The sequence below is a fragment of the Rhipicephalus microplus genome, chromosome X, assembly GCF_043290135.1.
Source record: "Rhipicephalus microplus isolate Deutch F79 chromosome X, USDA_Rmic, whole genome shotgun sequence".
Lineage (NCBI taxonomy): Eukaryota > Metazoa > Arthropoda > Arachnida > Ixodida > Ixodidae > Rhipicephalus > Rhipicephalus microplus.
In genome coordinates this window covers 269,388,135-269,404,130 of record NC_134710.1, presented here as the reverse complement: position 1 = coordinate 269,404,130, position 15,996 = coordinate 269,388,135, and the positions used below count along the sequence as shown (strand labels likewise).

The 15,996-nt window shown below is 46.7% G+C and overlaps 1 protein-coding gene across 1 annotated transcript in view; it reads left to right on the top strand.

The window, feature by feature from the left end:
* The window catches only part of Tbh (Tyramine beta hydroxylase), a 101,478-nt gene that overhangs the window by 13,453 nt on the left and 72,029 nt on the right, over positions 1–15,996 (top strand). The window lies entirely within an intron of this gene.

The window sequence follows — 15,996 nt, the reverse complement described above, 5'->3', positions numbered from 1 at the left end:
GTCTTTTTACATCTGTGACAGAGTGACAAAGTTGTTTTTTTCTCGTAGAGCCATCAAGAGATAAACGCAAATGCTGAGCGCATGTCGATTCAGCCGACTCTGAAACAAAATAGGTAGTAACAAAATTGATTGATTGATTGATTGATTGATTGATTGATTGATTGATTGATTGATTGATTGATTGATTGATTGATTGATTGATTGATTGATTGATTGATTGATTGATTGAAAGTTCACCCCTCCTTCGAACACCGACATCCTCAACCCTCGCCCTCAGCTCTCGAATTACGCCCTCACCTCTTGCACCACGTCGCAGCGATCCCTAGTAACCGAACCTCACTCTCACACACTGCGAGGCCCCATGACCAGTGCTACGTCAACGGACGGGAAGCCTCGACAAAGAACCAATTCGCCGTTAAAATACGTGATTTAAGCAGGGAAAATTATATATTCAACATAGTAATGAGCATTTTCAGTTGTTATTCAGCGTGTGTTTTATTTCGTTCTCCTCTCTAGTGACCATGTTTGAACGCCTCACCATCTTCCACAATGAATTCCTGCCAACTACAGCTCAACATTTTGTTATTATAAGTGACTCTAAAATGAAAAACGTTTGCAACATCAGTAGATAGCATGAAAAAAACAATAATCATGCCTACTGACAATTCAGGCAGGGCACGGCAAACTGTGCAGCTGATCATCTCACACGCGTGATTTTTACTTACTTTGTTTACTTGGAGCGTTCGCAATTTTTTGAAAGGTGCTTACCGGTTGCTCACTCTGACAGATGCCAAACTTGTCATGACACCAAACAGATTGAAGAAATCTGTCGTCCGTTGGCTACCAGCGACAGCTCCACTCATTCCTAATGTTCAATCTACAACTAAATGTGCGTATTCCCTGGCGTATTACACAAGTACTGGAAAAGATGACAAACATCTTTCCGTGTCTGCGGCCCAATTCCCACTCCAACAGGGACTCCTTAATTCACCTTAAGGTAAGCAATAATTCAATCGCGGAATTCTACAGCGTAATCTCATGTACGAAACTCTGAGAAGCGCGCTACTCGTCTTTTCTTTTTCATCTCACGCTGGTCTCACCTAACGCTTTGGCGTTCCTCGCAATTCAGCCATACACAGCACCATGCGATGACGACAGCACGTAGGTGATATGCAATAAACGCCCACATACCATTTGCACAACTGCCACAGAAGATTCTACGTGTACTTTTTCTTCTAACGCAAGTAAGATTTCACAATTCTCAAGGTAGCAATGTAGAGAGTTGACGTAGTAAGCTACGGACGTAAGAGAGATAAAATATACTACTTTCACCTCGGTTAATACAGAAGCCTCCGGGAGACATAGCATATACAGCATAAGCGGCGTAATCTCGCCCGGCATCTACTCTATCGACGTTCTTCGCACCTTCACGACGTGTCAAAGGCGCCCCTTTGAGATCATCAGCTGCCCTGTGGACACGCCGACGTCTTTTGGTCGCGCACATTCTTGTCTTTTCATGACCTCGCTAGTGCTCCTTTGTGCGATCACTGCAATGATTAAGACAAGCTCGGAGAATGACAAGGAAAAACAGCGGCAATGTGATGGCAGCGACGTCTTCAAAAGGCCGGACCAGCCAATCAAAGCGCGGCAATTTCTCTTCGAAAAGTTCTGACGTAAATTATGCACGCATGTCGCAAGAACTCGTAAAACAAGAGAAAAATAAATCAGGTGATACGGCGCAAAGATCCAGCACATATGGCAGTGGGTTGGAAGGAATTTTCGGCTGTGAGAGAGAATTCAATAAAAAGCAGCCCGAGACCATATATTGTGCCACTGCCATCTTTGTTTCTTCTGGTATGGTTACTCAATATTCATGTGTGTAAGTAACCTTTCCGTTAGTACGTCCATGTTCTCCCGACGTCTTAAGAATTATAATTCCCGGCAAAAGACAGGACGAAATTCACGCGTGTACCTAACACTCGCGAATATAATTCACGCGAGAACCTAACAAGTTCACACTGGACGAAGAAATATTTATTTGCTGAACATTGAGGCAAGATGTTCTCACAGAATTGTACAAGGAAAGTTGTACGATACAGTCTGAAAGATTAGTGTGAGGGGAAACTAAAGTAATATTCAACAGTCTCGGAAGAGAACCACGCTTTAAAATAAGTAGTGAAGCAATGTAAATGGTAAAAAAATACTATACCGAATAAAAGTAGGGACGTGAAGCCGAACCATGAGACTGGAGTATCGAGAAGAATAAGAATGGGGTAGAGTTCTTTTGGAGGCCTTCTCAAATCGTGAATGGCAGTTGAGGTATACCTGGTGTTCAAAGTTAAGCTTTATTATTTTCTTGAAATTCAGAACTGGGAAGAACATAAAACACCTTTGCGCATAACTTGTGTATCCAGGGGGACACAAAGGGAGACAATAAATATGACTGTCAGTGACAAAATCAGGTAAGATTTAATAATGAACTTTTCGATGACTGCAGCCAGCGGGCCTATTTATATTGAAAAGTTGGAGGCAGTCGCGTTTCTTCACAGTTACACTTGGATGAATTCTTTTAGTATGCCTGTGCACCGAGACATCCCGCGGCAATGTTTAATTGTTCTTCTGCTGATTATTCTACTGATAATATTATGATTTCCAGCAGTAGAAATACTGACAGTCTTTATTGAAACATTCATAACATATTGATGTGTTTATATTCGGGAGACTGCTTTTTTTTCTGCATAACTATCAATATATCAGACAAAAATATTGAGGAGTTATTCTACTTTGTGAAGATTGACGACCAAGGTTTAGCACATTACACAGAGGTGACACAGAATTTTGAACCATGTCACCATCCAGAAACCACCCAGAAACCATCCAGAAAGTATTTTTTCAATTAGGCGTGTGCTCCTTCAAAGTTTTCTACTTCATTGGTATATGTGTCTTTTTTGCCAAAACATGCATCCTCTTGTCTGGCTTGCCGCATGCTGTTTTTTGAGCTCGGTGATCACAGTTTAGTCCAAACATCGTCTTCGTTGCCCACTGCCAGTAGAAAAAAATTCCTAAGCTCTTGGCTCTCAACATTAAGGATTGTATAGTCGCGCGAACACTTTTCATTTCATTTCATTTCATTTATTTTGCCCTTAAAGGCCCGAAGGCATTACTTAAGGGGGGACAAGTAACAAGATAGGGTACAATGTTCAACAGGATAAGTAAATAAAAGCAAATAAGTTTACACAGGAGACAGGAATCAGAAATTACATGAACGAACTAGAACAAGATAAAAAAGAATATACAATGCTTTACATATGTTAAACAATTGCAGAGCAAAACTAAGTACAATCCTAAAACGATTGGTGATAAACACGAAGTAGTTGAGATTATCAGGAGAGAGGCTTGAAAAAATGTTCGTTCAGTTTTGCGCGGAACGTTTCTCTGTCGGCGCATGAAGCGGAGTCATCCGGTAAGGCATTCCACAGGGCTATTGTATTAAGAAAAAATGAGGTGATAAATGCTGTCGTCCGGCCATTTATGCGTGCAATGGGCCTGCTATAATTTATGCGCGATGAAGTTCTGTGAGCAGATTGGAGCAACTGATGTCTTGAGCGTGGATGATAGTAGAAGCGGTGCAGAAGGCATAGACGGGTGATCAAGCGGCGGGATTCAAGAGTTGGAAGGGAAAGAGAGTGTTTTAGCTCGGTAACGCTGGTTTTGTGTGAGTATTGCGAAGATATGAAGCGAGCTGCGCGATTTTGGATGGACTCTAATTTAGTTGTTAGGTAGGCTTGTGAAGTAGGCCAGATTGCTGAAGCATATTCAAGTTTAGGTCGTACGAAGGTGATAAAAGCTAGTTTTTTTACGTCGGAGGATGCGCACTTCAGATTGCGTCGAAGGTAGCCGAGTGTATGGGATGCTGTAGAGCAGATGGAATCGATGTGGGTGATCCAGGATAGCGATGAAATCAAGTGGACGCCAAAATATTTGTAGCATGATACGGAAGCTATGGGCACGGCGTTAATAGAATATATGATGGCAAGTACGGCACGCTTACGGGTAAATGATAATGATTTGCACTTATCTATGTTTAGGGGCATGAGCCATTTATTGCACCATGAAGCAATTGAGTCGAGGTCGCGTTGTAGCTTATTAGCATCGGCAGGGCTATTGATGACGGTGTAGATGACGCAATCGTCAGCGAAAAGTCGGATATTAGATTTAATGTTAGCCGGCAAGTCATTAATGTAGATGAGGAACAGAAGGGGCGATAAACCGGCACCTTGCGGCACGCCGGATGTTACCTTAGCAAATGCTCATTGACAGTTATTAGCTGACGTGAACTGCATGCGTCCCGTCAAAAAGTGCTTAATCCAGCTTAATAAATTCGGAGGAATACCAAGAGAAGTTAGCTTGCGAATCAGGTGATTGTGAGGTACGCGGTCGAAGGCTTTTGCAAAATCCAGAAAAATGGCGTCTGTCTGAAGGTTATTATCCATGGAATTAAGTAAATCGTGCGTAAATTCGGCGAGCTGGGTATCACAGGAAAAATGTTTGCGAAAGCCGTGTTGAAGTGGATGGTAAAAATTAATTGATTCAAGGTGGCTCATGAGACTAGATGCTATAATGTGCTCAAATAGTTTAAAACAAATGCACGTTAAAGAAATTGGACGGTAATTAGCTGGGACTGACCGGTTGCCTGACCTAAAGATCGGTATAATCTGGGCTTTTTTCCACTCGTCTGGAACGGTGCCCAGCTCTAAGGATTGCAAAAATATTAGATAAAGTAATAGGCTAGAATAATGGACAGTGTTTTTCAAAAGCTTGGTGGTGATACAGTCACAGCCAGCCGATGAAGAAGATTTAAGATTACGAATTAAGTTAGAAATTCCGTCAGGATTTATGTCGAATGGGGAGAGTTCTCGAGGGGAACTGAAGGGAGAAGGCGAGACGGCAGTGCTATTGGCGGGGTTAAATGTAGATGCAAAGTAGTCATTAAGGACGGATGCGCAATCCTCACTGTTTATCCGGTTGACCTCCTGAATCAGCAAGTTTGATTTGTTTGCTACTTGACTTTGGTGAAAGCAAACGCCAAAACTTATTAGGATTCGATTTTAGGATAGATAGCAGATCCACTGAGAAGCTTTTGCTTTTAGCTTTTGCTTCCGCTACCTCTTTCATGTACTGATCGGCGCACAGGCGATATTTTTCCCAGGCGTCGGTATTGTTGCGTAATTTCGCTGATCGGTATAGGCGTTTTTTTCTGTTGAGTAAGGATTGTAGGCGTTTAGTGAACCACTGATTGAGCGAGTCGGTTTTGATAAGAATAGTAGGGATAAATTTATTTTTGAGACCTATGAGCTTGTTTTTGAACAGTTCCCAGTTAGCATTGACGGTACGATTTTGGTGGGAATGCCGGAAGGTTTCGTGGAATTGTGCTAGTCCCATGTTTATGGCGTCGTAGTTTCCTCTTTTGTAATCTGTGATCGTTTTAGTTTCGGGTGACTTCTTTATGAGAGGCAAGGATAAGCAAATGTGCAAAACGCTATGATCACTGATACCAGGTAACACCGTTACACTATTCACATCATCAGGGTTCGTGGTTAGTAAAAGATCTAGTGTGCTGTTCCCTCTAGTGGGGCATGATATGACTTGGTGCAAGTTAAAGTCTAGAGTAAGGTGGATGAACTGATAAGCTTCGTTTGTTGGGGGCGTTTGGAGTGGAGAGAAGGAGCCAGCTGATTGAAGGGTAGTTAAAGTCGCCGAACAAAAGATACAGGCATCGGGAAGTTTTTCTTTGACTTTAGTTAAGGCGCGCTCGAGTAATGAACAGAAAGAATTCGGAATGTCGGGAGGCCTGTAGCAGATACCAAATACAGCCGTAACTGTGCGGTTTCGGACACAGATCCATGTTAGTTCGAGGGTGTCGTCGTGGAATAAAAAAGTGGAACACAAGGTATTGCGGACAGCAATGAGAACACCACCCCCTCTCCGTTCCAGCCGGTCACGACGATATATGCTGAAGTTCAGATTAGATTGCAGTATTTCGTTATCACTAATGTCAGGATGTAGCCACGTTTCTGTTAAGAGTACAATGTTTGCATCAACGTCTTCGATTGGGCTATGGAGGTGGTCACGTTTGGGGATTATGCTGCGACAATTCGTGAAAGCGATGTTAAAAAGATGGTATGTTAAGGGCCGATAGCGGGGCAAGGTCGTGGACGCCTTCACATGATGTCAATCAGTGATAATTCTTGCGTTTGTAGATGATTCAGTACGTGAAGGCTCAGCAGAGACATTTTGGGTGCATCCTACAACGGTATCACTGACACTATCGTAATAGTAAGCACGTTTACCTACAAGAAGTTTATCAAGTTTCAGTTTAAAAGTGCATTTGGCGGGACGTATGTACTTAAGAAGCTTGGAGCGGGCCAAGCGAGTGGCGGCAGCGAAATCTTCTCTAATCGCATAATTGGTGTTCTTCAGCTTGGGTCCACAAAATAGAATCCCGTCTCTAGCCTTGAAGCTGGAAAATTTAACAATAACAGGACGTTTTTTGCTGGCCGTAAAGGTGCCGATACGGTGGGCTCTCTCGATGTTGCTTGAAAGCAGCGGCAAGGAGAGCTGCGTCGAACAAAACGCTTTAACTTTATCTTCCGATTGCTGCCATGTTTCCTTGGGGTCGTCATCAAGACCAAAAAAAAAAGAAGATTATTACGACGCATGCGATTGCTTACGTCGATGTTAGCAGCTCTAAGCGTGGCAGTTTCTTGCTTTAGCTGGCCTGTTTCAGCATTAATTAAAGGCGTGGGTGAAAAGGGTTGTTTTGTTTCTAGTGCTGTAACGTGTTGGTCAAAAGATGTCAGAAGAATGGATTGTTGATTGCATGCTTCTTTAAGCTGGTTTAGTTCAGTGCGCAACGCTGCCTGTTCGTTCTCTAGTTGCCTAAAAGTGCTCAAGACATATGGGAGGTCAACAGCATTTGGGGGTCCGTGGTTAAGTTCTATGTCGCCGGAAAGCAGTAATATCAAATCAGAAAGCAAAAGACAGGTGAGCATGTCGCAGCACAAATGAAAGTTGACAACGTGTTGAGTGTTGCCGGGGCACAACACCAACACGAGAAAACGATCGCTAGAACGATACTGTTTCGAACAGTCGAGGTAACTAACCTGAAAGGTTAACAGAGCGTTGAGCATCGTGTGGCATGCGGTGTTGTGCCCCGAGCAGACGGCGTCACTTGCAGGAATATATTGCGTTCTTTCGGGCCATGTGATCGATGACGTTGAAGCCGGTGGTTGTTGCCATGCAAAGCGGGATGCAGCCAAAACTGGATTTCCGGGCGGGTTTGGTAGGTTCCAGGGAAATTCGAAGCTCCAGAATTGAAGCTCGCGGACCGGTCCAGGTACCCGTGGTGGGTTGGGAAACACTGGGGCGTTGGCAGAGAGCCAGGACACCATCGCCTGAAAGGTTAACAGAGTGTTAAGCATCGTGTGGCATGCGGTGTTGTGCCCACTTAACTAATGCTGTAAGTAATTTGAAAGACTATAGCAACTGCCATGAATCCAGGACATGACCAAAGCCTTCCTTCTAAAGTGGCTTTTTTTCATGATGAGTGCAATTGCACTAAAGCACGTTTCACAAAATATAAGAGGTAGTGACTTTAAATTTTGGGAATGAAGAGAGAAGTGAGCCCCGCAACTCTCTCTCTCTCTCTCTCTCTCTCTCTCTCTCTCTATCAGGTAAAGACAGCTCAGCAGTAGGACACAGGGGATGGGGATTGTGGAATGAAACATAGGTTAAAGAAATCAGGGTGGGAAATTTAAAATAATGAGGGACTCATCAGCCATGTGCAGACGTGAGTCACCACGCGCCAGATACAGCCGCAAGGAAAGTCGCCAAGGATGCCGAGAGATAAGCCTAGCCGAACAAGAAAAGAAAAAAAAACAGGCCACTGGCGCGTTGAAAAATTATAACAGCGATACTCATAATATGAATTATGTTAGAGGAGCTTCTCTGGAGATGATCGTGTAACCCGCGAATCCTCCGTACGCATTCATCTACCAACATATAAAGACATGACAGGTTTGCTTCACGACGAGCCCTCTTCTATTCAGCCTCCTGGGCTTTCACCACAAGGTCTTGGCTGCAAGCCCGAACTTCTGCTACGTTGCGAGCCCACTACGATGCTGCCTTGACTTCTGGAGTGTTCATGTTGCGAGGTGGTAACGAAGAGTGTTCACTGAATAATCTCCCAGAGAAGAGAAAGGAAACGCATCTAACGTGAACTCTGTATACAGGCGCTGCTATCTAAAGGTCACCTGTCTAACCAGAGCCCGAACCACCGAGCATAGTTCCCTAAAATTAACTTGAGGGTACTCTGGCACTGCGATCGTCCAGCGACCATTGGAATCACACGGATTTCCCTAGTTTTCGTACTTGCAGACCTTGAATCACACTTGTGGCTTCATTTATTGCTGTGTTTCGGTTTTGTTTGAAGGAAAGAACGAACCCTTTTGAACTTCGTCACCCGCTTTGAAATGGTAAACCTAAAATATTAAGGTGATGAAGCGTAACTGTAAACATTTGCCGATTGTTGTTTCATGACAAAGCAGCTTCAAGCCACGCGAAGCCTAAGTGAACCTAAAATATGAATACTAGGCGAATCAGTGTACTACCCTCATTTCCACGCTTGTTGAAGGGCCATGCATTGCAGCTCCCATAAACACTAGCGCCAGAGTTCCCTCTAGTGTACATATAGGAAAGTTCATGGCGCTGAATGGGCGGGTGGTGTGGCGGGCGGTGTACAGGCGCACTGGCGGCACCCCGCTAGCATGATTGACCGGTGGTCACGCAGATGCGAGAGAGAACAGTGGTGCCTCAAGCGGAAGCAATGAGAACAAGTATACAAGCCGCCGAACAAAAAAAGGCGCGAGCATGAAAAGCTTGACGAGCCAGCTCCTAAAAGGGTACGTGCATAAAGTGCTAGCCGGAGCCGAAGTACTACCACTGGAGAAAAAATAAACAGTCCAATGTACTTACATGGTTGATGTCCGTTAACCTCAATATAGGTATCCTAAGGTGGTTAATGCTTCAGGGTGTCGTGCGCGGTGAGAACCACGGCACACAAACCATGTGCCGAAGAATACACCGGTATGACCAAAAAAACGGCACGTAACTCTGGCGGTAGTGTCTACGGGAGCTGCAAAGTATGACCCTTCAGCGAGCATGGGAATTATGGGTAGTACATGGACTCGCCTAGTCTTCGCCATCATCATCATCGTCGTCAGCCTGACTACGTCCACTGCAGGACAAAGGCCACTCCCATGTTCCGCCCTTAACCTGGTCCTGTGCTTGCTGCTGCCAACTTATACCCGCAAACTTCTTAATCTCATCTGCCCACCTTATTTTCTGTCTCCCCCTAACGCGCTTGCCTTCTCTGGGAATCCAGTTAGTTACCCTTAATGACCAGCGGTTGTCCTGTCTACGCGATATATGCCCGGCCCTTGTCCATTTCCTCTTCTTGATTTTCAACTATGATATCCTTAACCCCCGTTTGTTCCCTAATCCACTCTTCTCTCTTCTTGTCTTTTAAGGTTACACCTACCGTTTTTCTTTCCATTGCTCGCTGGGTCGTCCTCAGTTTAAGCTGTACCCTCTTTGTAAGTCTTCAGATTTCTGCTCCATAGCTAAGTACCGGCAAGATACAGCTGTTATATACCTTCCTCTTGTGGGATAATGGCAATCTACCTCTCATAATTTGAGAGTGCGTGCAAAATGTGCTCCACCCCATTCTTATTCTTCTAGTTGCTTCAATCTCGTGGTTCGGCTTTGCGGTTGTTACCTGCCCTAAGTAGACATAGTCTTTAACAAATTGAAGTGCACCATTACCTACCTCGAAGCGGTGCTCTCTTCCGAGGTTGTTGTACATTACTTTCGTTTTCTGCAGATTAATTTTAAGACCCACCTTTCTGCCCTCTTCGTCTAACTCCGTAATCATGAGTTGCAATTTGTCCACTGATTTACTCAGCAATGCAATGTCATCTGCGAAGCGCAGCTTACTAAGGTACTCTCCATTACCTCTTATCCCTAGCTGTTCCAATTCTAGGCTTCTGAAACCTCCTGTAAGCACGCGGTAAATAACGTTGGGGAGATTGTGTCCCCCTGCCTTACACCCTTCTTGATTGATATTCTGTTGCTTTCTTTATGAAGCACTATGGTAGCAGTTGATCCCTTGCAGATTTCTTCCGGGATGTTTATATATACTTCATCGACGCCCTGATTACGCAGTGTCTGCATGATGGCTGATATTATTACTGAATCAAACGCCTTCTCGTAATCTATGAAGGCTATGTATAGTGGTTGGTTATACTCCGAGTATTTCTCTATTACCTGATTAATAGTATGAATGTGGTCGATTGTTGAGTAGCCTGTTCGAAATCCTGCTTGTTCCTTTGGTTGATTGAATTGTAATGATTTCTTTACTCCGTTAGCAATTACCTTTGCAAATAGCTTGTATACTACAGAGAGCAAGCTGATCGGCCTGTGATTCTTCAAGTCCTTATCTTCTCCTTTCTTATGTATTAAGATTATGTTAGCTTTCTTCCAAGACTCTGGTACTCTTCCCGTCAGGAGACACCTCGAAAACAGGGTGGCTAGTTTTTCTAACACAATCTGTCCTTCATCTTCCAGCAGATCTGATGTTACCTGATCCTCACCAGCAGTTTTGCCTCTTTGCATGCTCTCCAAAGCTTTTCTGACTTCCTCTATCATTACTGGTGGGGTGTCATCTGGGTTACTGCTAGTCATTATAGTTTTAAGGTCGTGGTTGTCCCGGCTACTGTACAGATCTCTGTGAAACTCTTCCACTATTTTAACCATCCTATCCGTATTAGTAGTTATTTTGCCTTCTTTGTCCCTTTGTCTTCGTACTTTACCTAAAGCGCTGGACACACTGTGCGATTTGAAATCTGATTCGACGTGCGGCGCCGCACGTGGCATACGGCAATTCACGACATGGGGCGAACGAGCGATCAGCTCTCAGGCTTCACCCACATACGGTAACTCAGCTTGCACGCCCAGAAGACATCGTATCATTTTCATTATGTACAAAACATATTACCCTCCAGCAGCCATGCTTCATTCTCTGAAGATTTCGCCAACAAAGCTACGCCTGCGTGAGCGACAAACATCTCAACAGCCCACATTCACTCACGACTCCAAACGTTGACCTAGCTAGGCCGACGCTCTTGGTAGCACCGCTTCTTATCAAGTCCAAGCTCGATGTGAAACGCTTATTTTTGACAACACCATAAAAACTTGTGCACCTATGTGATGCATTTACTGACGCAATTGGCTTTCTCGAAGGCATCGACGTGGAGAGTAAAGGCGGAAACGAAGCGAGTTGGTCCGCCGAGACGGCCGGTGTCATCGTTTACCTGAGAAATGGCCTTTCATCACAGCTCAATATCCTGTTTGTAGTTCGGCAACGGTCGTCGCCTTGCAAAAATTTAACACTTAAAGCACCACTTTATTCAATCATGAGTTATTTTTTGTCAGAAATAGTTTAATGTTTTGTTATGCCACCGGCAACAGCCATATTTACAAATACCATGGCCTTGGAGCTATTGTGGCAGCGAGGAACGAAGCAGCGACGGGCGTCCACCAGTGGTGTTCTCGCGCTACCATTGGCTGTGGCCGCCAGACCCATGCGGTGCCCGCGCGGCTACATTCAGCAATGCCCGCTCAGCGTGCAAGTCGTCACCATATGCTGTTGGAACCTTTTGAGTATCGGTTGGTTGAGGGTGTTGGCACGAACAGACGTCAAACAGCTCCCACATTCGCACCATGTGTCCACTCAAGGCCGCAACTAGTGCAGTCACCACTGGATTCCTGCGTTTAACGATGGGAGTTGGGGTACTAGTAGGAGCCTTTGGAGAGGCCACCGAGTTGGTCCTGGTGTTGCCGGCAAGCGCGTTCTGCCAGGAGCGGCCCTTTTCAACCACCGCACTGTCCCGCTTATTGCCGATGTAGACAGCTGATGCAGCAGGTTCCAGCGCTTGGCGGCGAGTCGCGGAGCCATCGAACGAGGCGAGGATGACAATGGTCTTGTGTTGGAGCTGCCAAGAGGGGCAGTGAGGTTCAGCTGTGGCGTGCTTCCCACTGCAATAAAGCTGCAAGGTTGGTCTGCCACGCATGGCTTGGCAGCGTGGATCATCACCGTACCGTAAGTAGCGTGGGTCACGGGAGCAAGTGGCCGTAGCGATCCCGTAGCGACCACAGCGGTTGCTCTGCAGAGGCAGTGGGAGACGTCGGTTGACTTGGCGTTTTCGCTTGAAAAGCGAGATGCCTGGGGGAATTGTGGTGCCCTCAAACCCGTGTGTGAGGCATTAGCCATGGCGCGAGTACGACACCACGGGGGCTGCCGATGTAATGCCCGTCGCGATGTCGTTGGTGCCGACACCAAATACCATGCCGACGCAGGAGTTGATGGCGAGTCGCTTGATCTTCACCCACACCTTGAGATCATCTCAACTTAGAATAGTGGGGAAGGGTTGGAGGCGGGGAAAGCGTCAACAGCAATGAAGTTGCGGTGGGGTTCCCTCGAACACGTCGGTGAGCGCGAAATTATGCGGTATATCCGGCCATGGCATCCCTCAAGACAGAAAGACAATTTGCCTTCTCCCCGACAAGAAAGAATATAGTGTCTCCCGAAGCATTGGTACACACCTCCTAACGGGTGCGCTCATGTAGCTGGTTCTGAAGTGAGAGCGGTGGAGTGCTGGGTTGCGCTGAGGGCTCGCGGATGGCGATCGTGCCTTGTGAGGCCACAATATCGACGCAAGCAGCGTAGGTCTTGGCGCCGTTCTTGTACAGAGGGCTGACGGACTTGACAGGGTTATTAGTTACGCCAGCCGATCGCTATCCAAAGCAGAAGCGAATTATTCCACAACAGAAAAGGAGTGCCTCGCCTTCATATGGGCTACGTCGAAATTTCGCCCCTATATACCTCTACGGCAGGCCCTTCAAAGTTGTGAGCGACCACCACGCCTTGTGTTAACTAGCCACCTTGAAGGACCCTTCAGGTCGCCTCGCACGATGGAGCCTGAGACTGTCATTTACAAGTCCGGCAAAAAACACTCCGACGCCGACTGTCTCTCTCGTGCGCCTGTCGACCAACCGCTTCCTGACGACCCGTATGACGACTACTTCTTGGGAGCGATAACTACCGACGACTTCGCTGAACGACAGCAGGCCGACCCGGAACTTAAGGTACTAATAGAATACCTCGAAGGCAGGACCCCCGAAGTCCCGAAGGTATTCAAGCGCGCACGTGCGTCGTTCTTTCTACGAAACGGTCTTCTACAAAAGAAAAACTTTTCACCGCTTCGAGCTAAGTACCTCCTTGTGGTGCCTTCAGCTCTGCGACCAGAACTCCTGCAGGCCCTGCACGACGATCCGACGGCAGGGCACCTCGGTGTTTCTCGGACGCTCGCGAGGATACAAGAAAGGTACTACTGGCCACGTCTTACCACCGACGTCACTCGCTGACAGTACGGGCATGAGGACATGCCCGGACTGTCAGCGACGCAAGACACCGCTGACAAGGCCAGCGGGACTTCTGCAGCCCATTTATCCACCTTGCCGACCTTTCCAGCAGATTGGTATGGACCTACTGGGGCCGTTCTCGACGTCGGCTTTCGGAAACAAGTGGATCGTGGTAGCTACCAACTACCTCACCCGCTACGCCGAGACAAAAGCCCTGCCAAAAGGAAGTGCATCCGAGGTAGCTAAGTTCTTCGTCGAAAATATCGTCCTACGTCACGGTGCCCCGGAGGTCCTTATCACCGACAGAGGAACGGCATTCACTGCTGACTTAACTCAAGCGATCTTGGCATACAGCCAAACAAACCACCACCGGACGACAGCGTACCACCCACAGACCAACGGCCTCACCGAGCGGCTTAACAAGACGATCGCCGACATGCTGTCAATGTACGTCGATGTCGAACACAAGACGTGGGACGCCATTCTTCCGTATGTGACCTTCGCATACAACACGGCGGTGCAGGAGACGACGCAGATATCTCCATACAAATTGGTCTACGGAAGGAGCCCGGCAACGACGCTCGATGCCATGTTACCCAACGTCACCGATGAAGGAAACCTCGATGTGAGCGAGTACGTTCAACGCGCCGAAGAAGCCCGACAACTTGCGCGTCTCCGTATCAAGAATCAACAGACGACCGACAGCCACCGTTACAATCTTCGACGACGCTTCGTGGAATACCAGCCCGGTGAACGTGTTTGGGTGTGGACGCCGATACGCCGACGTGGACTAAGTGAAAAGCTTCTGCGACGGTACTTCGGAGCGTACAGGGTGGTTCGACGTCTCGGCCCACTTGATTACGAGGTTGTCCCCGACGGCATCACGAACTCTCAACGACGCCGATCACGACTTGAAGTCGTCCATGTCGCGCGCCTCAAGCTGTTTCATGCGCGTTAACAAACTGAAACAGTGTTTTTTTTTGTATTATTGTGGTATCTTAATTTATTAATTGTACTTTCTTGCACTGTTGTTGTACCTTCATCTTTAGTTAAAGCATCGGGGCGATGCCTTTCTTTCAGAGGGGGCACTGCCATGTTCCATTTCTTGAGTTTTTGTTATCGTCCCAAAACACCAAACGATTCTCAGCGCAAACCGCGCCTGCAGTTTTCGAGAAGGTTCTCGACTGTAGGAGATCATTTCGATAAGATCACGCCCACTGTGCGAACGGTACAGTTTGTTCTGGAACCTACGCCACCGCCAGCGATAACGCTAGAACAATCGTCGGCAAGAGTATAAATGCCGACGTACTTCGCCGCTTGTCAATAGTCAATTGTTGATCAAAGGCCGACGCTCCGTTCGCCGCTATCAGTCCGAGACTGCTATCTGTGCAAGACTGCTGCTGTAATTGGACTTTCCGTTTACCGGGCACAGGTTCGCCCAAATAAACAGTTAAATCCCAACACGAAGTCTCCTGTCTTCGGCCACGTCACGACCCCGTGACAATATGGTGGTGGTCGTGGTTAGAAGATGATGGCACCTAATTTCTGCAGCCAGGTTGCAAGCACGGCGCAGCGCCTGCAAAGTATGAGCTCCGGCGACAGCAGAAACGGGCGCCTTTTTTATCGGCGGCCGGGAGAAGTGGGAGAGGTGAAGTAGTGGAGGAGCCAGGCGATTGTTCCTAGCTGGAAGCCATGGCTGTGGGTGGGGGAAGAAAAGTTGAATGCTCCCAAGACGAGGTTTTCGTGCGTGTTTCTTGGGAGGGGGAGCTTGGAACAACGCTGTTCTCTCTCTCTCCTGCGCTGGTGGTTGGCTTCGCTGCTGGTTCTCCTGTGGATGAGATTTGCGTTGCAGCGGGATGGGCTTCTGAAATTACTGTGGAGAAGCTACCAAGGATGTGGCTTCTTTTGTTTTCTTTTTGAGCGCACATCTTGTACGTATTTATCATTGATCTCGTGCTAATGAGATCTTAAGCGAAGAGGCCCCATCACTCCTAAGAGTCCTTAAAAGGGCTGCGCGTGCAAACGAACCGCGCTAGAGGTGGTAAAGGTAATAGACCATTTTCAAGCAATTCCAGAACTCCCCGCGGTCATGCTAAGCACTATCGAAAAATTGTGTACGTTGAGCGCCCCAGCTGTTCGGTCACCCATTGCTCGTGAGTGCTGTGGTACCACCATACGAAAAAAATTATTTTTAACCAAACCGCAGAAAGTTGTTACAGTGTTAAGGAATAGAAATGGCGTTTTTTTAATTGACAATTAGGCTACGCGCTATACAAAGCAACAAGCCCATTCTAAACGTGTTTAAAGGGGGAAGTAGGATGGGAGACTAAAATTCACTTGCGACATGCCTTGCTCTGATAATTCGCAGTTTCTTTGTACATGCTTCAAAGTTGACTTGGCAGATTTACGCGAAATGTAGCCTAGGTTTGGCAAAAAAAGTGGCGTTGCCAGAGAATA